This window comes from Scyliorhinus torazame, chromosome 8 (genome assembly GCF_047496885.1).
Source record: "Scyliorhinus torazame isolate Kashiwa2021f chromosome 8, sScyTor2.1, whole genome shotgun sequence".
Taxonomy (NCBI): Eukaryota; Metazoa; Chordata; class Chondrichthyes; order Carcharhiniformes; family Scyliorhinidae; genus Scyliorhinus; species Scyliorhinus torazame.
This window is the reverse complement of record NC_092714.1, coordinates 8,813,644-8,838,392: the sequence shown is the minus strand read 5'-3', so window position 1 is coordinate 8,838,392 and position 24,749 is coordinate 8,813,644.

Genomic DNA, 24,749 nt, shown 5'->3' with positions numbered 1-24,749 from the left:
TTTACTCTGTATCTCGCACAGTCGGGCACAGCAGTGAACAGGCAGCTTTACTCTGTATCTCGCACAGTCGCACACAGCAGTGAACAGGAGCTTTACTCTGTATCTCGCACCATCTCACACAGCAGTGAACAGACAGCATTACTCTGTATCTTGCACAGTCGCGCACAGCAGTGAACAGGCAGCTTTACTCTGTATCTCGCACCATCTCGCACAGCAGTGAACACGCAGCTTTACTCTGTATCTCGCACTATCTCGCACAGCAGTGAACAGACAACTTTACTTTGTATCTCGCACCATCTCGCACAGCAGTGAACAGACAGCTTTACTCTGTATCTCGCACCATCTCGCACAGCAGTGAACAGGCAGCTTTACTCTGTATCTCGCACAGTCGCGCACAGCAGTGAGCAGGCAGCTTTACTCTGTATCTCGCACCATCTCGCAGAGCAGTGAACAGGCAGCTTTAGTCTGTATCTCGCACAGTCTCGAACAGCAGTGAACAGGCAGCTTTACTCTGTATCTCGCACAGTCGCGCACAGCAGTGAACAGGCAGCTTTACTCTGTATCTCGCACAGTCGCGCACAGAAGTGAACAGGCAGCTTTACTCTATATCTCGCACCATCTCGCAGAGCAGTGAACAGGCAGCTTTACTCTGTATCTCGCACAGTCGCGCACAGCAGTGAACAGGCAGCTTTACTCTGTATCTCGCACAGTCGCGCACAGAAGTGAACAGGCAGCTTTACTCTGTATCTCGCACAATTTTGCACAGCAGTGAACAGGCAGCTTTACTCTGTATCTCGCACAATCTCGCACAGCAGTGAACAGGCAGCTTTACTCTGTATCTCGCACAGTCTCGCACAGCAGTGAACAGGCAGCTTTACTCTGTATCTCGCACCATCTCGCAGAGCAGTGGACAGGCAGCTTTACTCTGTATCTCGCACAGTCGCGCACAGCAGTGAACAGGCAGCTTTACTCTGTATCTCGCACCATCTCGCAGAGCAGTGAACAGGCAGCTTTAGTCTGTATCTCGCACAGTCTCGAACAGCAGTGAACAGGCAGCTTTACTCTGTATCTCGCACAGTCGCGCACAGCAGTGAACAGGCAGCTTTACTCTGTATCTCGCACAGTCGCGCACAGCAGTGAACAGGCAGCTTTACTCTGTATCTCGCACAGTCTCGCAGAGCAGTGAACAGGCAGCTTTACTCTGTATCTGGCACAGTCGCGCACAGGAGTGAACAGGCAGCTTTACTCTGTATCTCGCACAGTCGCGCACAGCAGTTAACAGGCAGCTTTACTCTGTATCTCGCACAGTCTCGCACAGGAGTGAACAGGCAGCTTTACTCTGTATCTCGCACAGTCGCGCACAGCAGTTAACAGGCAGCTTTACTCTGTATCTCGCACAATCCCGCAGAGCAGTGAACAGGCAGCTTTACTCTGTATCTCGAACAATCTCGCAGAGCAGTGAACAGGCAGCTTTACTCTGTATCTGGCACTATCTCGCACAGCAGTAAACAGGCAGCTTTACTCTGTATCTCGCACAGTCTCGCACAGGAGTGAACAGGCAGCTTTACTCTGTATCTCGCACAGTCGTGCACAGCAGTGAACAGGCAGCTTTACTCTGTATCTCGCACCATCTCGCACAGCAGTGAAGAGGCAGCTTTACTCTGTATCTCGCACCATCTCGCACAGCAGTGAACAGGCAGCTTTACTCTGTATCTCGCACAGTCGCGCACAGCAGTGAACAGGCAGCTTTACTCTGTATCTCGCACAGTCTCGCACAGCAGTGAACAGGCAGCTTTACTCTGTATCTCGCACCGCCTGGCACAGCAGTGACCAGGCAGCTTTACTCTGTATCTCGCACCATCTCGCACAGCAGTGAACAGGCAGCTTTACTCTGTATCTCGCACAGTATCGCACAGCAGTGAACAGGCAGCTTTACTCTGTATCTCCCACAGTCGCGCACAGCAGTGAACAGGCAGCTTTACTCTGTATCTCGCACACTCACGCACAGCGGTGAACAGGCAGCTTTACTCTGTATCTCGCATAGTCTCGCACAGCAGTGAACAGGCAGCTTTACTCTGTATCTCGCACAGCAGTAAACAGGCAGCTTTACTCTGTATCTCGCACCATCTCGCAGAGCTGTGAACAGGCAGCTTTACTCTGTATCTCGCACAGTCTCGCAGAGCAGTGAACAGGCAGCTTTCCTCTGTATCTTGCACAGTCTCGCACAGGAGTGAACAGGCTGCTTTACTCTGTATCTCGCACAGTCGCGCCCAGCAGTGAACAGGCAGCTTTACTCTGTATCTTGTACAGTCTCGCACAGCAATGAACACGCAGCTTTACTCTGTATCTCGCACAATCTTGCACAGCAGTGAACAGGCAGCTTTACTCTGTATCTCGCAACATCTCGCACAGCAGTGAACAGGCAGCTTTACTTTGTATCTCGCACTGTCTCGCACAGTAGTGAACAGGCAGCTTTACTCTTTATCTCGCACAATTTCGCAGAGCAGTGAACGGGCAGCTTTACGCTGTATCTCGCACAGCAGTGAACAGGCAGCTTTACTCTGTATCTCGTATCATCTCGCAGAGCAGTGAACAAGCAGCTTTACTTTGTATCTCGCACAGTCTCGCATAGCAGTGAACAGGCAGCTTTACTCTGTATCTCGCACAGTCTCACACAGCAGTGAACAGGCAGCTTTACTCTGTATCTCGCACAGTCTCACACAGCAGTGAACAGGCAGCTTTACTCTGTACCTCGCACCATCTCGCACAGCAGTGAACAGGCAGCTTTACTCTGTATCTCGCACAGTTGCGCACAGCAGTGAACAGGCAGCTTTACTCTGTATCTCCCACAGTCGCGCACAGCAGTGAACAGGCAGCTTTACTCTGTATCTCGCTCAATCTCGCACAGCAGTGAACAGGCAGCTTTACTCTGTATCTCGCACAATCTCGCACAGCAGTGAACAGGCAGCTTTACTCTGTATCTCGCACAGTCTCGCACAGCAGTGAACAGGCAGCTTTACTCTGTATCTCGCACAGTCTCGCACAGCAGTGAACAGGCAGCTTTACTCTGTATCTCGCACAGTCTCGCACATCAGTGAACAGGCAGCTTTACTCTGTATCTCGCACAGTCTCGCACAGCAGTGAACAGGCAGCTTTACTCTGTATCTCGCACCGCCTGGCACAGCAGTGACCAGGCAGCTTTACTCTGTATCTCGCACCATCTCGCACAGCAGAGAACAGGCAGCTTTACTCTGTATCTCGCACAGTCTCGCACAGGAGTGAACAGGCAGCTTTACTCTGTATCTCCCACAGTCGCGCACAGCAGTGAACAGTCAGCTTTACTCTGTATCTCGCTCAATCTCACACAGCAGTGAACAGGCAGCTTTACTCTGTATCTCGCACAATCTCGCACAGCAGTGAACAGGCAGCTTTACTCTGTATCTCGCACAGTCTCGCACAGCAGTGAACAGGCAGCTTTACTCTGTATCTCGCACAGTCTCGCACAGCAGTGAACAGGCAGTTTTACTCTGTATCTCGCACAGTCTCGCACAGGAGTGAACAGGCAGCTTTACTCTGTATCTCGCACAATCTCGCACAGCAGTGATCAGGCAGCTTTACTCTGTATCTCGCACAGTCGCGCACAGCAGTGAACAGGCAGCTTTACTCTGTATCTCGCACAGTCACGCACAGCAGTGAACAGGCAGCTTTACTCTGTATCTCGCACAGTCGCGCACAGCAGTGAACAGGCAGCTTTACTCTGTATCTCGCACAGTCTCGCACAGCAGTAGACAGGCAGCTTTACTCTGTATCTCACACCATCTCGCACAGCAGTGAACAGGCAGCTTTACTCTGTATCTCGCACAGTCTCGCAGAGCAGTGAACAGGCAGCTTTCCTCTGTATCTCGCACAGTCTCGCAGAGCAGTGAACAGGCAGCTTTACTCTGTATCTCGCACAGTCGCGCACAGCAGTGAACAGGCAGCTTTACTCTGTATCTCGCACAGTCGCGCACAGAAGTGAACAGGCAGCTTTACTCTGTATCTCGCACAATTTTGCACAGCAGTGAACAGGCAGCTTTACTCTGTATCTCGCACAATCTCGCACAGCAGTGAACAGGCAGCTTTACTCTGTATCTCGCACAGTCTCGCACAGCAGTGAACAGGCAGCTTTACTCTGTATCTCGCACCATCTCGCAGAGCAGTGAACAGGCAGCTTTACTCTGTATCTCGCACAGTCGCGCACAGCAGTGAACAGGCAGCTTTACTCTGTATCTCGCACCATCTCGCAGAGCAGTGAACAGGCAGCTTTAGTCTGTATCTCGCACAGTCTCGAACAGCAGTGAACAGGCAGCTTTACTCTGTATCTCGCACAGTCGCGCACAGCAGTGAACAGGCAGCTTTACTCTGTATCTCGCACAGTCGCGCACAGCAGTGAACAGGCAGCTTTACTCTGTATCTCGCACAGTCTCGCAGAGCAGTGAACAGGCAGCTTTACTCTGTATCTGGCACAGTCGCGCACAGGAGTGAACAGGCAGCTTTACTCTGTATCTCGCACAGTCGCGCACAGCAGTTAACAGGCAGCTTTACTCTGTATCTCGCACAGTCTCGCACAGGAGTGAACAGGCAGCTTTACTCTGTATCTCGCACAGTCGCGCACAGCAGTTAACAGGCAGCTTTACTCTGTATCTCGCACAATCCCGCAGAGCAGTGAACAGGCAGCTTTACTCTGTATCTCGAACAATCTCGCAGAGCAGTGAACAGGCAGCTTTACTCTGTATCTGGCACTATCTCGCACAGCAGTAAACAGGCAGCTTTACTCTGTATCTCGCACAGTCTCGCACAGGAGTGAACAGGCAGCTTTACTCTGTATCTCGCACAGTCGTGCACAGCAGTGAACAGGCAGCTTTACTCTGTATCTCGCACCATCTCGCACAGCAGTGAAGAGGCAGCTTTACTCTGTATCTCGCACCATCTCGCACAGCAGTGAACAGGCAGCTTTACTCTGTATCTCGCACAGTCGCGCACAGCAGTGAACAGGCAGCTTTACTCTGTATCTCGCACAGTCTCGCACAGCAGTGAACAGGCAGCTTTACTCTGTATCTCGCACCGCCTGGCACAGCAGTGACCAGGCAGCTTTACTCTGTATCTCGCACCATCTCGCACAGCAGTGAACAGGCAGCTTTACTCTGTATCTCGCACAGTATCGCACAGCAGTGAACAGGCAGCTTTACTCTGTATCTCCCACAGTCGCGCACAGCAGTGAACAGGCAGCTTTACTCTGTATCTCGCACACTCACGCACAGCGGTGAACAGGCAGCTTTACTCTGTATCTCGCATAGTCTCGCACAGCAGTGAACAGGCAGCTTTACTCTGTATCTCGCACAGCAGTAAACAGGCAGCTTTACTCTGTATCTCGCACCATCTCGCAGAGCTGTGAACAGGCAGCTTTACTCTGTATCTCGCACAGTCTCGCAGAGCAGTGAACAGGCAGCTTTCCTCTGTATCTTGCACAGTCTCGCACAGGAGTGAACAGGCTGCTTTACTCTGTATCTCGCACAGTCGCGCCCAGCAGTGAACAGGCAGCTTTACTCTGTATCTTGTACAGTCTCGCACAGCAATGAACACGCAGCTTTACTCTGTATCTCGCACAATCTTGCACAGCAGTGAACAGGCAGCTTTACTCTGTATCTCGCAACATCTCGCACAGCAGTGAACAGGCAGCTTTACTTTGTATCTCGCACTGTCTCGCACAGTAGTGAACAGGCAGCTTTACTCTTTATCTCGCACAATTTCGCAGAGCAGTGAACGGGCAGCTTTACGCTGTATCTCGCACAGCAGTGAACAGGCAGCTTTACTCTGTATCTCGTATCATCTCGCAGAGCAGTGAACAAGCAGCTTTACTTTGTATCTCGCACAGTCTCGCATAGCAGTGAACAGGCAGCTTTACTCTGTATCTCGCACAGTCTCACACAGCAGTGAACAGGCAGCTTTACTCTGTATCTCGCACAGTCTCACACAGCAGTGAACAGGCAGCTTTACTCTGTACCTCGCACCATCTCGCACAGCAGTGAACAGGCAGCTTTACTCTGTATCTCGCACAGTTGCACACAGCAGTGAACAGGCAGCTTTACTCTGTATCTCCCACAGTCGCGCACAGCAGTGAACAGGCAGCTTTACTCTGTATCTCGCTCAATCTCGCACAGCAGTGAACAGGCAGCTTTACTCTGTATCTCGCACAATCTCGCACAGCAGTGAACAGGCAGCTTTACTCTGTATCTCGCACAGTCTCGCACAGCAGTGAACAGGCAGCTTTACTCTGTATCTCGCACAGTCTCGCACAGCAGTGAACAGGCAGCTTTACTCTGTATCTCGCACAGTCTCGCACATCAGTGAACAGGCAGCTTTACTCTGTATCTCGCACAGTCTCGCACAGCAGTGAACAGGCAGCTTTACTCTGTATCTCGCACCGCCTGGCACAGCAGTGACCAGGCAGCTTTACTCTGTATCTCGCACCATCTCGCACAGCAGAGAACAGGCAGCTTTACTCTGTATCTCGCACAGTCTCGCACAGGAGTGAACAGGCAGCTTTACTCTGTATCTCCCACAGTCGCGCACAGCAGTGAACAGTCAGCTTTACTCTGTATCTCGCTCAATCTCACACAGCAGTGAACAGGCAGCTTTACTCTGTATCTCGCACAATCTCGCACAGCAGTGAACAGGCAGCTTTACTCTGTATCTCGCACAGTCTCGCACAGCAGTGAACAGGCAGCTTTACTCTGTATCTCGCACAGTCTCGCACAGCAGTGAACAGGCAGTTTTACTCTGTATCTCGCACAGTCTCGCACAGGAGTGAACAGGCAGCTTTACTCTGTATCTCGCACAATCTCGCACAGCAGTGATCAGGCAGCTTTACTCTGTATCTCGCACAGTCGCGCACAGCAGTGAACAGGCAGCTTTACTCTGTATCTCGCACAGTCACGCACAGCAGTGAACAGGCAGCTTTACTCTGTATCTCGCACAGTCTCGCACAGCAGTGAACAGGCAGCTTTACTCTGTATCTCGCACAGTCTCGCACAGCAGTAGACAGGCAGCTTTACTCTGTATCTCACACCATCTCGCACAGCAGTGAACAGGCAGCTTTACTCTGTATCTCGCACAGTCTCGCAGAGCAGTGAACAGGCAGCTTTCCTCTGTATCTCGCACAGTCTCGCACAGGAGTGAACAGGCAGCTTTACTCTGTATCTCGCACAGTCGCGCACAGCAGTGAACAGGCAGCTTTACTCTGTATCTCGTACAGTCTCGCACAGCAATGAACAGGCAGCTTTACTCTGTATCTCGCACAATCTCGCACAGCAGTGAACAGGCAGCTTTACTCTGTATCTCGCACCATCTCGCACAGCAGTGAACAGACAGCTTTAATCTGTATCTCGCACTGTCTCGCACAGTAGTGAACAGGCAGCTTTACTCTTTATCTCGCATAATCTCGCAGAGCAGTGAACGGGCAGATTTACGCTGTATCTCGCACAGTCTCGCACAGCAGTGAACAGGCAGCTTTACTCTGTGTCTCGCATCATCTCGCAGAGCAGTGAACAAGCAGCTTTACTCTGTATCTCGCACAGTCGCGCACAGCAGTGAACAGGCAGCTTTACTCTGTATCTCCCACAGTCTCGCACAGCAGTGAACAGGCAGCTTTACTCTGTATCTCGCACAGTCGCGCACAGCAGTGAACAGGCAGCTTTACTCTGTATCTCGAACAATCTCGCACAGCAGTGAACAGGCAGCTTTACTCTGTATCTCGCACCATCTCGCACAGCAGTGAACAGGCAGCTTTACTCTGTATCTCGCAACATCTCGCACAGCAGTGAACAGGCAGCTTTACTCTGTATCTCGCACCATCTCGCAGAGCAGTGAACAGGGAGCTTTACTCTGTATCTCGCACAGTCGCGCACAGCAGTGAACAGGCAGCTTTAATCTGTATCCCGCACCATCTCGCAGAGCAGTGAACAGGCAGCTTTAGTCTGTATCTCGCACAGTCTCGAACAGCAGTGAACAGGCAGCTTTACTCTGTATCTCGCACAGTCACGCACAGCAGTGAACAGGCAGCTTTACTCTTTATCTCGCACAGTCACGCACAGAAGTGAAGAGACAGCTTTACTCTGTATCTCACACCATCTCGCAGAGCAGTGAACAGGCAGCTTTACTCTGTATCTCGCACAGTTGCGCACAGCAGTGAACAGGCAGCTTTACTATGTATCTCGCACAGTCGTGCACAGAAGTGAACAGGCAGCTTTACTCTGTATCTCACACCATCTCGCAGAGCAGTGAACAGGCAGCTTTACTCTGTATCTCGCACAGTCGTGCACAGCATTGAACAGGCAGCTTTACTCTGTATCTCGCACTATCTCGCAGAGCAGTGAACAGGCAGCTTTAGTCTGTATCTCGGACAGTCGCGCACAGCAGTGAACAGGCAGCTTTACTCTGTATCTCGCACAGTCGCGCACAGAAGTGAACAGGCAGCTTTACTCTGTATCTCGCACAATCTTGCACAGCAGTGAACAGGCAGCTTTACTCTGTATCTCGCACAATTTCGCACAGCAGAGAACAGGCAGCTTTAGTCTGTATCTCGCACAGTCGCGCACAGCAGTGAACAGGCAGCTTTACTCTGTATCTCGCACCATCTCGCACAGCAGTGAACAGGCAGCTTTACTCTGTATCTCGCAAAGTCGCGCACAGCAGTGAACAGGCAGCTTTACTCTGTATCTCGCACAATTTCGCACAGCAGTGAACAGGCAGCTTTAGTCTGTATCTCACACAGTCGCGCACAGCAGTGAACAGGCAGCTTTACTCTGTATCTCGCACCATCTCGCACAGCAGTGAACAAGCAGCTTTACTCTGTATCTCGCACAGTCGCGCACAGCAGTGAACAGGCAGCTTTACTCTGTATCTCGCACAATCTCGCAGAGCAGTGAACAGGCAGCTTTACTCAGTATCTCGCACAGTCGCGCACAGCAGTGAACAGGCAGCTTTACTCTGTATCTCACACCATCTTGCAGAGCAGTGAACAGGCAGCTTTACTCTGTATCTCGTACAGTCGGGCACAGCAGTGAACAGGCAGCTTTACTCTGTATCTCGCACAGTCGCACACAGCAGTGAACAGGAGCTTTACTCTGTATCTCGCACCATCTCACACAGCAGTGAACAGGCAGCATTACTCTGTATCTCGCACAGTCGCGCACAGCAGTGAACAGGCAGCTTTACTCTGTATCTCGCACCATCTCGCACAGCAGTGAACACGCAGCTTTACTCTGTATCTCGCACCATCTCGCACAGCAGTGAACAGACAGCTTTACTCTGTATCTCGCACCATCTCGCACAGCAGTGAACAGGCAGCTTTACTCTGTAACTCGCACAGTCGCGCACAGAAGTGAACAGGCAGCTTTACTCTGTATCTCGCACCATCTCGCAGAGCAGTGAACAGGCAGCTTTAGTCTGTATCTCGCACAGTCTCGAACAGCAGTGAACAGGCAGCTTTACTCTGTATCTCGCACAGTCGCGCACAGCAGTGAACAGGCAGCTTTACTCTGTATCTCGCACAGTCGTGTACAGAAGTGAACAGGCAGCTTTACTCTATATCTCGCACCATCTCGCAGAGCAGTGAACAGGCAGCTTTACTCTGTATCTCGCACAGTCGCGCACAGCAGTGAACAGGCAGCTTTACTCTGTATCTCGCACAGTCGCGCACAGAAGTGAACAGGCAGCTTTACTCTGTATCTCACACCATCTCGCAGAGCTGTGATCAGGCAGCTTTACTCTGTATCTCGCACAATTTCGCACAGCAGAGAACAGGCAGCTTTAGTCTGTATCTCGCACAGTCGCGCACAGCAGTGAACAGGCAGCTTTACTCTGTATCTCGCACCATCTCGCACAGCAGTGAACAGGCAGCTTTACTCTGTATCTCGCAAAGTCGCGCACAGCAGTGAACAGGCAGCTTTACTCTGTATCTCGCACAATTTCGCACAGCAGTGAACAGGCAGCTTTAGTCTGTATCTCACACAGTCGCGCACAGCAGTGAACAGGCAGCTTCACTCTGTATCTCGCACCATCTCGCACAGCAGTGAACAAGCAGCTTTACTCTGTATCTCGCACAGTCGCGCACAGCAGTGAACAGGCAGCTTTACTCTGTATCTCGCACAATCTCGCAGAGCAGTGAACAGGCAGCTTTACTCAGTATCTCGCACAGTCGCGCACAGCAGTGAACAGGCAGCTTTACTCTGTATCTCACACCATCTTGCAGAGCAGTGAACAGGCAGCTTTACTCTGTATCTCGCACAGTCGGGCACAGCAGTGAACAGGCAGCTTTACTCTGTATCTCGCACAGTCGCACACAGCAGTGAACAGGAGCTTTACTCTGTATCTCGCACCATCTCACACAGCAGTGAACAGGCAGCATTACTCTGTATCTCGCACAGTCGCGCACAGCAGTGAACAGGCAGCTTTACTCTGTATCTCGCACCATCTCGCACAGCAGTGAACACGCAGCTTTACTCTGTATCTCGCACCATCTCGCACAGCAGTGAACAGACAGCTTTACTCTGTATCTCGCACCATCTCGCACAGCAGTGAACAGGCAGCTTTACTCTGTAACTCGCACAGTCGCGCACAGCAGTGAACAGGCAGCTTTACTCTGTATCTCGCACCATCTCGCAGAGCAGTGAACAGGCAGCTTTAGTCTGTATCTCGCACAGTCTCGAACAGCAGTGAACAGGCAGCTTTACTCTGTATCTCGCACAGTCGCGCACAGCAGTGAACAGGCAGCTTTACTCTGTATCTCGCACAGTCGTGTACAGAAGTGAACAGGCAGCTTTACTCTATATCTCGCACCATCTCGCAGAGCAGTGAACAGGCAGCTTTACTCTGTATCTCGCACAGTCGCGCACAGCAGTGAACAGGCAGCTTTACTCTGTATCTCGCACAGTCGCGCACAGAAGTGAACAGGCAGCTTTACTCTGTATCTCACACCATCTCGCAGAGCTGTGATCAGGCAGCTTTACTCTGTATCTCGCACAGTCGCGCACAGCAGTGAACAGGCAGCTTTACTCTGTATCTCGCACTATCTCGCAGAGCAGTGAACAGGCAGCTTTAGTCTGTATCTCGCACAGTCAAGCACAGCAGTGAACAGGCAGCTTTACTCTGTATCTCGCACAGTCGCGCACAGAAGTGAACAGGCAGCTTTACTCTGTATCTCGCACAATTTTGCACAGCAGTGAACAGGCAGCTTTACTCTGTATCTCGCACAATCTCGCACAGCAGTGAACAGGCAGCTTTACTCTGTATCTCGCACAGTCTCGCACAGCAGTGAACAGGCAGCTTTACTCTGTATCTCGCACCATCTCGCACAGCAGTGAACAGGCAGCTTTACTCTGTATCTCGCACAGTCGCGCACAGCAGTGAACAGGCAGCTTTACTCTGTATCTCGCACCATCTCGCAGAGCAGTGAACAGGCAGCTTTAGTCTGTATCTCGCACAGTCTCGAACAGCAGTGAACAGGCAGCTTTACTCTGTATCTCGCACAGTCGCGCACAGCAGTGAACAGGCAGCTTTACTCTGTATCTCGCACAGTCGCGCACAGCAGTGAACAGGCAGCTTTACTCTGTATCTCGCACAGTCTCGCAGAGCAGTGAACAGGCAGCTTTACTCTGTATCTGGCACAGTCGCGCACAGGAGTGAACAGGCAGCTTTACTCTGTATCTCGCACAGTCGCGCACAGCAGTTAACAGGCAGCTTTACTCTGTATCTCGCACAGTCTCGCACAGGAATGAACAGGCAGCTTTACTCTGTAACTCGCACAGTCGCGCACAGCAGTTAACAGGCAGCTTTACTCTGTATCTCGCACAATCTCGCAGAGCAGTGAACAGGCAGCTTTACTCTGTATCTCGAACAATCTCGCAGAGCAGTGAACAGGCAGCTTTACTCTGTATCTGGCACTATCTCGCACAGCAGTGAACAGGCAGCTTTACTCTGTATCTCGCACAGTCTCGCACAGGAGTGAACAGGCAGCTTTACTCTGTATCTCACACAGTCGTGCACAGCAGTGAACAGGCAGCTTTACTCTGTATCTCGCACCATCTCGCACAGCAGTGAAGAGGCAGCTTTACTCTGTATCTCGCACCATCTCGCACAGCAGTGAACAGGCAGCTTTACTCTGTATCTCGCACAGTCGCGCACAGCAGTGAACAGGCAGCTTTACTCTGTATCTCGCACAGTCTCGCACAGCAGTGAACAGGCAGCTTTACTCTGTATCTCGCACCGCCTGGCACAGCAGTGACCAGGCAGCTTTACTCTGTATCTCGCACCATCTCGCACAGCAGTGAACAGGCAGCTTTACTCTGTATCTCGCACAGTCTCGCACAGCAGTGAACAGGCAGCTTTACTCTGTATCTCCCACAGTCGCGCACAGCAGTGAACAGGCAGCTTTACTCTGTATCTCGCACACTCACGCACAGCGGTGAACAGGCAGCTTTACTCTGTATCTCGCATAGTCTCGCACAGCAGTGAACAGGCAGCTTTACTCTGTATCTCGCACAGTCTCGCACAGCAGTAAACAGGCAGCTTTACTCTGTATCTCGCACCATCTCGCACAGCAGTGAACAGGCAGCTTTACTCTGTATCTCGCACAGTCTCGCAGAGCAGTGAACAGGCAGCTTTCCTCTGTATCTTGCACAGTCTCGCACAGGAGTGAACAGGCAGCTTTACTCTGTATCTCGCACAGTCGCGCACAGCAGTGAACAGGCAGCTTGACTCTGTATCTCGTACAGTCTCGCACAGCAATGAACAGGCAGCTTTACTCTGTATCTCGCACAATCTCGCACAGCAGTGAACAGGCAGCTTTACTCTGTATCTCGCAACATCTCGCACAGCAGTGAACAGGCAGCTTTACTCTGTATCTCGCACTGTCTCGCACAGTAGTGAACAGGCAGCTTTACTCTTTATCTCGCACAATCTCGCAGAGCAGTGAACGGGCAGCTTTACGCTGTGTCTCGCACAGTCTCGCACAGCAGTGAACAGGCAGCTTTACTCTGTATCTCGTATCATCTCGCAGAGCAGTGAACAAGCAGCTTTACTCTGTATCTCGCACAGTCTCGCACAGCAGTGAACAGGCAGCTTTACTCTGTATCTCGCACAGTCTCACACAGCAGTGAACAGGCAGCTTTACTCTGTATCTCGCACAGTCTCGCACAGGAGTGAACAGGCAGCTTTACTCTGTATCTCCCACAGTCGCGCACAGCAGTGAACAGGCAGCTTTACTCTGTATCTCGCTCAATCTCGCACAGCAGTGAACAGGCAGCTTTACTCTGTATCTCGCACAGTCTCGCACAGCAGTGAACAGGCAGCTTTACTCTGTATCTCGCACAGTCTCGCACAGCAGTGAACAGGCAGCTTTACTCTGTATCTCGCACAGTCTCGCACAGCAGTGAACAGGCAGCTTTACTCTGTATCTCGCACAGTCACGCACAGCAGTGAACAGGCAGCTTTACTCTGTATCTCGCACAATCTCGCACAGCAGTGAACAGGCAGCTTTACTCTGTATCTCGCACAGTCTCGCACAGCAGTGAACAGGCAGCTTTACTCTGTATCTCGCACAGTCTCGCACAGCAGTGAACAAGCAGCTTTACTCTGTATCTCGCACCGCCTGGCACAGCAGTGACCAGGCAGCTTTACTCTGTATCTCGCACAGCAGAGAACAGGCAGCTTTACTCTGTATCTCGCACAGTCTCGCACAGGAGTGAACAGGCAGCTTTACTCTGTATCTCCCACAGTCGCGCACAGCAGTGAACAGTCAGCTTTACTCTGTATCTCGCTCAATCTCACACAGCAGTGAACAGGCAGCTTTACTCTGTATCTCGCACAATCTCGCACAGCAGTGAACAGGCAGCTTTACTCTGTATCTCGCACAGTCTCGCACAGCAGTGAACAGGCAGCTTTACTCTGTATCTCGCACAGTCTCGCACAGCAGTGAACAGGCAGTTTTACTCTGTATCTCGCACAGTCTCGCACAGGAGTGAACAGGCAGCTTTACTCTGTATCTCGCACAATCTCGCACAGCAGTGATCAGGCAGCTTTACTCTGTATCTCGCACAGTCGCGCACAGCAGTGAACAGGCAGCTTTACTCTGTATCTCGCACAGTCACGCACAGCAGTGAACAGGCAGCTTTACTCTGTATCTCGCACAGTCTCGCACAGCAGTGAACAGGCGGCTTTACTCTGTATCTCGCACAGTCTCGCACAGCAGTAAACAGGCAGCTTTACTCTGTATCTCACACCATCTCGCACAGCAGTGAACAGGCAGCTTTACTCTGTATCTCGCACAGTCTCGCAGAGCAGTGAACAGGCAGCTTTCCTCTGTATCTCGCACAGTCTCGCACAGGAGTGAACAGGCAGCTTTACTCTGTATCTCGCACAGTCGCGCACAGCAGTGAACAGGCAGCTTTACTCTGTATCTCGTACAGTCTCGCACAGCAATGAACAGGCAGCTTTACTCTGTATCTCGCACAATCTCGCACAGCAGTGAACAGGCAGCTTTACTCTGTATCTCGCACCATCTCGCACAGCAGTGAACAGACAGCTTTAATCTGTATCTCGCACTGTCTCGCACAGTAGTGAACAGGCAGCTTTACTCTTTATCTCGCACAATCTCGCAGAGCAGTGAACGGGCAGCTTTACGCTGTATCTCGCACAGTCTCGCACAGCAGTGAACAGGCAGCTTTACTCTGTGTCTCGCATCATCTCGCAGAGCAGTGAACAAGCAGCTTTACTCTGTATCTCGCACAGTCGCGCACAGCAGTGAACAGGCAGCTTTACTCTGTATCTCCCACAGTCTCGCACAGCAGTGAACAGGCAGCTTTACTCTGTATCTCGCACAGTCGCGCACAGCAGTGAACAGGCAGCTTTACTCTGTATCTCGAACAATCTCGCACAGCAGTGAACAGGCAGCTTTACTCTGTATCTCGCACAGTCTCACACAGCAGTGAACAGGCAGCTTTACTCTGTATCTCGCACAGTATCGCACAGCAGTGAACAGGCAGCTTTACTCTGTATCTCGCACCGCCTGGCACAGCAGTGACCAGGCAGCTTTACTCTGTATCTCGCACCATCTCGCACAGCAGTGAACAGGCAGCTTTACTCTGTATCTCGCACAGTCTCGCACAGGAGTGAACAGGCAGCTTTACTCTGTATCTCCCACAGTCTCGCAGAGCAGTGAACAGGCAGCTTTAGTCTGTATCTCGCACAGTCGCGCACAGCAGTGAACAGGCAGATTTACTCTGTATCTCGCACAGTCGCGCACAGAAGTGAACAGGCAGCTTTACTCTGTATCTCGCACAATTTTGCACAGCAGTGAACAGGCAGCTTTACTCTGTATCTCGCACAATCTCGCACAGCAGTGAACAGGCAGCTTTACTCTGTATCTCGCACAGTCTCGCACAGCAGTGAACAGGCAGCTTTACTCTGTATCTCGCACCATCTCGCAGAGCAGTGAACAGGCAGCTTTACTCTGTATCTCGTACAGTCGCGCACAGCAGTGAACAGGCAGCTTTACTCTGTATCTCGCACCATCTCGCAGAGCAGTGAACAGGCAGCTTTAGTCTGTATCTCGCACAGTCTCGAACAGCAGTGAACAGGCAGCTTTACTCTGTATCTCGCACAGTCGCGCACAGCAGTGAACAGGCAGCTTTACTCTGTATCTCGCACAGTCGCGCATAGCAGTGAACAGGCAGCTTTACTCTGTATCTCGCACAGTCTCGCAGAGCAGTGAACAGGCAGCTTTACTCTGTATCTGGCACAGTCGCGCACAGGAGTGAACAGGCAGCTTTACTCTGTATCTCGCACAGTCGCGCACAGCAGTTAACAGGCAGCTTTACTCTGTATCTCGCACAGTCTCGCACAGGAGTGAACAGGCAGCTTTACTCTGTATTTCGCACAGTCGCGCACAGCAGTTAACAGGCAGCTTTACTCTGTATCTCGCACAATCTCGCAGAGCAGTGAACAGGCAGCTTTACTCTGTATCTCGAACAATCTCGCAGAGCAGTGAACAGGCAGCTTTACTCTGTATCTGGCACTATCTAGCACAGCAGTGAACAGGCAGCTTTACTCTGTATCTCGCACAGTCTCGCACAGGAGTGAACAGGCAGCTTTACTCTGTATCTCGCACAGTCGTGCACAGCAGTGAACAGGCAGCTTTACTCTGTATCTCGCACCATCTCGCACAGCAGTGAAGAGGCAGCTTTACTCTGTATCTCGCACCATCTCGCACAGCAGTGAACAGGCAGATTTACTCTGTATCTCGCACAGTCGCGCACAGCAGTGAACAGGCAGCTTTACTCTGTATCTCGCACAGTCTCGCACAGCAGTGAACAGGCAGCTTTACTCTGTATCTCGCACCGCCTGGCACAGCAGTGACCAGGCAGCTTTACTCTGTATCTCGCACCATCTCGCACAGCAGTGAACAGGCAGCTTTACTCTGTATCTCGCACAGTCTCACACAGCAGTGAACAGGCAGCTTTACTCTGTATCTCCCACAGTCGCGCACAGCAGTGAACAGGCAGCTTTACTCTGTATCTCGCACACTCACGCACAGCGGTGAACAGGCAGCTTTACTCTGTATCTCGCATAGTCTCGCGCAGCAGTGAACAGGCAGCTTTACTCTGTATCTCGCACAGTCTCGCACAGCAGTAAACAGGCAGCTTTACTCTGTATCTCGCACAATCTCGCACAGCAGTGAACAGGCAGCTTTACTCTGTATCTCGCACAGTCTCGCAGAGCAGTGAACAGGCAGCTTTCCTCTGTATCTTGCACAGTCTCGCACAGGAGTGAACAGGCAGCTTTACTCTGTATCTCGCACAGTCGCGCACAGCAGTGAACAGGCAGCTTTACTCTGTATCTCGTACAGTCTCGCACAGCAATGAACAGGCAGTTTTACTCTGTATCTCGCACAATCTCGCACAGCAGTGAACAGGCAGCTTTACTCTGTATCTCGCAACATCTCGCACAGCAGTGAACAGGCAGCTTTACTCTGTATCTCGTACTGTCTCGCACAGTAGTGAACAGGCATCTTTACTCTTTATCTCGCACAATCTCGCAGAGCAGTGAACGGGCAGCTTTACGCTGCATCTCGCACAGTCTCGTACAGCAGTGAACAGGCAGCTTTACTCTGTATCTCGCACAGTCTCACACAGCAGTGAACAGGCAGCTTTACTCTGTATCTCGCACAGTCTCACACAGCAGTGAACAGGCAGCTTTACTCTGTACCTCGCACCATCTCGCACAGCAGTGAACAGGCAGCTTTACTCTGTATCTCGCACAGTTGCGCACAGCAGTGAACAGGCAGCTTTACTCTGTATCTCCCACAGTCGCGCACAGCAGTGAACAGGCAGCTTTACTCTGTATCTCGCTCAATCTCACACAGCAGTGAACAGGCAGCTTTACTCTGTATCTCGCACAATCTCGCACAGCAGTGAACAGGCAGCTTTACTCTGTATCTCGCACAGTCTCGCACAGCAGTGAACATGCAGCTTTACTCTGTATCTCGCACAGTCTCGCACAGCAGTGAACAGGCAGTTTTACTCTGTATCTCGCACAGTCTCGCACAGGAGTGAACAGGCAGCTTTACTCTGTATCTCGCACAATCTCGCACAGCAGTGATCAGGCAGCTTTACTCTGTATCTCGCACAGTCGCGCACAGCAGTGAACAGGCAGCTTTACTCTGTATCTCGCACAGTCACGCACAGCAGTGAACAGGCAGCTTTACTCTGTATCTCGCACAGTCTCGCACAGCAGTGAACAGGCAGCTTTACTCTGTATCTCGCACAGTCTCGCACAGCAGTAAACAGGCAGCTTTACTCTGTATCTCACACCATCTCGCACAGCAGTGAACAGGCAGCTTTACTCTGTATCTCGCACAGTCTCGCAGAGCAGTGAACAGGCAGCTTTCCTCTGTATCTCGCACAGTCTCGCACAGGAGTGAACAGGCAGCTTTACTCTGTATCTCGCACAGTCGCGCACAGCAGTGAACAGGCAGCTTTACTCTGTATCTCGCACAGTATCGCACAGCAGTGAACAGGCAGCTTTACTCTGTATCTCGCACCGCCTGGCACAGCAGTGACCAGGCAGCTTTACTCTGTATCTCGCACCATCTCGCACAGCAGTGAACAGGCAGCTTTACTCTGTATCTCGCACAGTCTCGCACAGGAGTGAACAGGCAGCTTTACTCTGTATCTCCCACAGTCTCGCAGAGCAGTGAACAGGCAGCTTTAGTCTGTATCTCGCACAGTCGCGCACAGCAGTGAACAGGCAGATTTACTCTGTATCTCGCACAGTCGCGCACAGAAGTGAACAGGCAGCTTTACTCTGTATCTCGCACCATCTCGCAGAGCAGTGAACAGGCAGCTTTAGTCTGTATCTCGCACAATCTCGCACAGCAGTGAACAGGCAGCTTTACTCTGTATCTCGCACAGTCTCGCACAGCAGTGAACAGGCAGCTTTACTCTGTATCTCGCACCATCTCGCAGAGCAGTGAACAGGCAGCTTTACTCTGTATCTCGCACAGTCGCGCACAGCAGTGAACAGGCAGCTTTACTCTGTATCTCGCACCATCTCGCAGAGCAGTGAACAGGCAGCTTTAGTCTGTATCTCGCACAGTCTCGAACAGCAGTGAACAGGCAGCTTTACTCTGTATCTCGCACAGTCGCGCACAGCAGTGAACAGGCAGCTTTACTCTGTATCTCGCACAGTCTCGCAGAGCAGTGAACAGGCAGCTTTACTCTGTATCTGGCACAGTCGCGCACAGGAGTGAACAGGCAGCTTTACTCTGTATCTCGCACAGTCGCGCACAGCAGTTAACAGGCAGCTTTACTCTGTATCTCGCACAGTCTCGCACAGGAGTGAACAGGCAGCTTTACTCTGTATTTCGCACAGTCGCGCACAGCAGTTAACAGGCAGCTTTACTCTGTATCTCGCACAGTCTCGCACAGCAGTGAACAGGCAGCTTTACTCTGTATCTCGCACCATCTCGCAGAGCAGTGAACAGGCAGCTTTACTCTGTATCTCGCACAGTCGCGCACAGCAGTGAACAGGCAGCTTTACTCTGTATCTCGCACCATCTCGCAGAGCAGTGAACAGGCAGCTTTACTCTGTATCTCGCACCATCTCGCAGAGCAGTGAACAGGCAGCTTTACTCTGTATCTCGCACAGTCGCGCACAGCAGTGAACAGGCAGCTTTACTCTGTATCTCGCACCATCTCGCAGAGCAGTGAACAGGCAGCTTTAGTCTGTATCTCGCACAGTCTCGAACAGCAGTGAACAGGCAGCTTTACTCTGTATCTCGCACAGTCGCGCACAGCAGTGAACAGGCAGCTTTACTCTGTATCTCGCACAGTCGCGCACAGCAGTGAACAGGCAGCTTTACTCTGTATCTCGCACAGTCTCGCAGAGCAGTGAACAGGCAGCTTTACTCTGTATCTGGCACAGTCGCGCACAGGAGTGAACAGGCAGCTTTACTCTGTATCTCGCACAGTCGCGCACAGCAGTTAACAGGCAGCTTTACTCTGTATCTCGCACAGTCTCGCACAGGAGTGAACAGGCAGCTTTACTCTGTATTTCGCACAGTCGCGCACAGCAGTTAACAGGCAGCTTTACTCTGTATCTCGCACAATCTCGCAGAGCAGTGAACAGGCAGCTTTACTCTGTATCTCGAACAATCTCGCAGAGCAGTGAACAGGCAGCTTTACTCTGTATCTGGCACTATCTAGCACAGCAGTGAACAGGCAGCTTTACTCTGTATCTCGCACAGTCTCGCACAGGAGTGAACAGGCAGCTTTACTCTGTATCTCGCACAGTCGTGCACAGCAGTGAACAGGCAGCTTTACTCTGTATCTCGCACCATCTCGCACAGCAGTGAAGAGGCAGCTTTACTCTGTATCTCGCACCATCTCGCACAGCAGTGAACAGGCAGCTTTACTCTGTATCTCGCACAGTCGCGCACAGCAGTGAACAGGCAGATTTACTCTGTATCTCGCACAGTCGCGCACAGCAGTGAACAGGCAGCTTTACTCTGTATCTCGCACAGTCTCGCACAGCAGTGAACAGGCAGCTTTACTCTGTATCTCGCACCGCCTGGCACAGCAGTGACCAGGCAGCTTTACTCTGTATCTCGCACCATCTCGCACAGCAGTGAACAGGCAGCTTTACTCTGTATCTCGCACAGTCTCACACAGCAGTGAACAGGCAGCTTTACTCTGTATCTCCCACAGTCGCGCACAGCAGTGAACAGGCAGCTTTACTCTGTATCTCGCACACTCACGCACAGCGGTGAACAGGCAGCTTTACTCTGTATCTCGCATAGTCTCGCGCAGCAGTGAACAGGCAGCTTTACTCTGTATCTCGCACAGTCTCGCACAGCAGTAAACAGGCAGCTTTACTCTGTATCTCGCACCATCTCGCACAGCAGTGAACAGGCAGCTTTACTCTGTATCTCGCACAGTCTCGCAGAGCAGTGAACAGGCAGCTTTCCTCTGTATCTTGCACAGTCTCGCACAGGAGTGAACAGGCAGCTTTACTCTGTATCTCGCACAGTCGCGCACAGCAGTGAACAGGCAGCTTTACTCTGTATCTCGTACAGTCTCGCACAGCAATGAACAGGCAGTTTTACTCTGTATCTCGCACAATCTCGCACAGCAGTGAACAGGCAGCTTTACTCTGTATCTCGCAACATCTCGCACAGCAGTGAACAGGCAGCTTTACTCTGTATCTCGCACTGTCTCGCACAGTAGTGAACAGGCAGCTTTACTCTTTATCTCGCACAATCTCGCAGAGCAGTGAACGGGCAGCTTTACGCTGCATCTCGCACAGTCTCGTACAGCAGTGAACAGGCAGCTTTACTCTGTATCTCGTATCATCTCGCAGAGCAGTGAACAAGCAGCTTTACTCTGTATCTCGCACAGTCTCGCACAGCAGTGAACAGGCAGCTTTACTCTGTATCTCGCACAGTCTCACACAGCAGTGAACAGGCAGCTTTACTCTGTATCTCGCACAGTCTCACACAGCAGTGAACAGGCAGCTTTACTCTGTACCTCGCACCATCTCGCACAGCAGTGAACAGGCAGCTTTACTCTGTATCTCGCACAGTTGCGCACAGCAGTGAACAGGCAGCTTTACTCTGTATCTCCCACAGTCGCGCACAGCAGTGAACAGGCAGCTTTACTCTGTATCTCGCTCAATCTCACACAGCAGTGAACAGGCAGCTTTACTCTGTATCTCGCACAATCTCGCACAGCAGTGAACAGGCAGCTTTACTCTGTATCTCGCACAGTCTCGCACAGCAGTGAACATGCAGCTTTACTCTGTATCTCGCACAGTCTCGCACAGCAGTGAACAGGCAGTTTTACTCTGTATCTCGCACAGTCTCGCACAGGAGTGAACAGGCAGCTTTACTCTGTATCTCGCACAATCTCGCACAGCAGTGATCAGGCAGCTTTACTCTGTATCTCGCACAGTCGCGCACAGCAGTGAACAGGCAGCTTTACTCTGTATCTCGCACAGTCACGCACAGCAGTGAACAGGCAGCTTTACTCTGTATCTCGCACAGTCTCGCACAGCAGTGAACAGGCAGCTTTACTCTGTATCTCGCACAGTCTCGCACAGCAGTAAACAGGCAGCTTTACTCTGTATCTCACACCATCTCGCACAGCAGTGAACAGGCAGCTTTACTCTGTATCTCGCACAGTCGCGCAGAGCAGTGAACAGGCAGCTTTCCTCTGTATCTCGCACAGTCTCGCACAGGAGTGAACAGGCAGCTTTACTCTGTATCTCGCACAGTCGCGCACAGCAGTGAACAGGCAGCTTTACTCTGTATCTCGTAAAGTCTCGCACAGCAATGAACAGGCAGCTTTACTCTGTATCTCGCACAATCTCGCACAGCAGTGAACAGGCAGCTTTACTCTGTATCTCGCACCATCTCGCACAGCAGTGAACAGACAGATTTACTCTGTATCTCGCACTGTCTCGCACAGTAGTGAACAGGCAGCTTTACTCTTTATCTCGCACAATCTCGCAGAGCAGTGAACGGGCAACTTTACGCTGTATCTCGCACAGTCTCGCACAGCAGTGAACAGGCAGCTTTACTCTGTGTCTCGCATCATCTCGCAGAGCAGTGAACAAGCAGCTTTACTCTGTATCTCGCACAGTCGCGCACAGCAGTGAACAGGCAGCTTTACTCTGTATCTCCCAGAGTCTCGCACAGCAGTGAACAGGCATCTTTACTCTGTATCTCGCACAGTCGCGCACAGCAGTGAACAGGCAGCTTTACTCTGTATCTCGCACCATCTCGCACAGCAGTGATCAGGCAGCTTTACTCTGTATCTCGCACAGTCTCGCACAGGAGTGAACAGGCAGCTTTACTCTGTATCTCCCACAGTCGCGCACAGCAGTGAACAGGCAGCTTTACTCTGTATCTCGCTCAATCTGACACAGCAGTGAACAGGCAGCTTTACTCTGTATCTCGCACAATCTCGCACAGCATTGAACAGGCAGCTTTACTCTGTATCTCGCACAGTCTCGCACAGCAGTGAACAGGCAGCTTTACTCTGTATCTCGCACAGTCTCGCACAGCAGTGAACAGGCAGTTTTACTCTGTATCTCGCACAGTCTCGCACAGGAGTGAACAGGCAGCTTTACTCTGTATCTCGCACAATCTCGCACAGCAGTGATCAGGCAGCTTTACTCTGTATCTCGCACAGTCGCGCACAGCAGTGAACAGGCAGCTTTACTCTGTATCTCGCACAGTCACGCACAGCAGTGAACAGGCAGCTTTACTCTGTATCTCGCACAGCAGTGAACAGGCAGCTTTACTCTGTATCTCGCACAGTCTCGCACAGCAGTAAACAGGCAGCATTACTCTGTATCTCGCACAATCTCGCACAGCAGTGAACAGGCAGCTTTACTCTGTATCTCGCACAGTCGCGCACAGCAGTGAACAGGCAGCTTTCCTCTGTATCTCGCACAGTCTCGCACAGGAGTAAACAGGCAGCTTTACTCTGTATCTCGCACAGTCGCGCACAGCAGTGAACAGGCAGCTTTACTCTGTATCTCGCACTCTCTCGCACAGTAGTGAACTGGCAGCTTTACTCTTTATCTCGCACAATCTCGCAGAGCAGTGAACGGGCAGCTTTACGCTGTATCTCGCACACTCTCGCACAGCAGTGAACAGGCAGCTTTACTCTGTGTCTCGCATCATCTCGCAGAGCAGTGAATAAGCAGCTTTACTCTGTATCTCGCACAGTCGCGCACAGCAGTGAACAGGCAGCTTTACTCTGTATCTCGCACAGTCGCGCACAGCAGTGAACAGGCAGCTTTACTCTGTATCTCGCACAGTCGCGCACAGCAGTGAACAGGCAGCTTTACTCTGTACCTCGCACAGTCACTCCCAGCAGTGAACAGGCAGCTTTACTCTGTATCTCGCACAGCAGTGAACAGGCAGCTTTACTCTGTATCTCGCACAATCTCGCACAGCAGTGAACAGGCAGCTTTAGTCTGTATCTCGCACAGTCGCGCACAGCAGTGAACAGGCAGCTTTACTCTCTATATCGCACAGTCGCGCACAGCAGTGATCAGGCAGCTTTATTCTGTACCTTGCACCATCTCGCACAGTAGTGAATAGGCAGCTTTACTCTATATCTCGCATAGTCGCACACAGCAGTGAACAGGCAGCTTTACTCTGTATCTCGCACAGTCGCGCACAGCAGTGAACAGGCAGCTTGACTCTGTATCTCGCACAATCTCGCACAGCAGTGAACAGGCAGCTTTACTTTGTATCTCGCACAGTCTCGCACAGCAGTGAACATGCCGCTTTACTCTGTATCTCGCACAATCTCGCCCAGCAGTGATCAGGCAGCTTTACTCTGTATCTCGCACAGTCGCGCACAGCAGTGAACAGGCAGCTTTACTCTGTACCTCGCACAGTCACGCACAGCAGTGAACAGGCAGCTTTACTCTGTATCTCGCACAGCAGTGAACAGGCAGCTTTACTCTGTATCTCGCACAGTCTCGCACAGCAGTAAACAGGCAGCATTACTCTGTATCTCGCACCATCTCGCACAGCAGTGAACAGGCAGCTTTACTCTGTATCTCGCACAGTCGCGCACAGCAGTGAACAGGCAGCTTTCCTCTGTATCTCGCACAGTCTCGCACAGGAGTAAACAGGCAGCTTTACTCTGTATCTCGCACAGTCGCGCACAGCAGTGAACAGGCAGCTTTACTCTGTATCTCGTACAGTCTCGCACAGCAATGAACAGGCAGCTTTACTCTGTATCTCGCACAATCTCGCACAGCAGTGAACAGGCAGCTTTACTCTGTATCTCGCACCATCTCGCACAGCAGTGAACAGGCAGCTTTACTCTGTATCTCGCACTCTCTCGCACAGTAGTGAACAGGCAGCTTTACTCTTTATCTCGCACAATCTCGCAGAGCAGTGAACGGGCAGCTTTACGCTGTATCTCGCACACTCTCGCACAGCAGTGAACAGGCAGCTTTACTCTGTGTCTCGCATCATCTCGCAGAGCAGTGAATAAGCAGCTTTACTCTGTATCTCGCACAGTCGCGCACAGCAGTGAACAGGCAGCTTTACTCTGTATCTCGCACAGTCGCGCACAGCAGTGAACAGGCAGCTTTACTCTGTATCTCGCACAGTCGCGCACAGCAGTGAA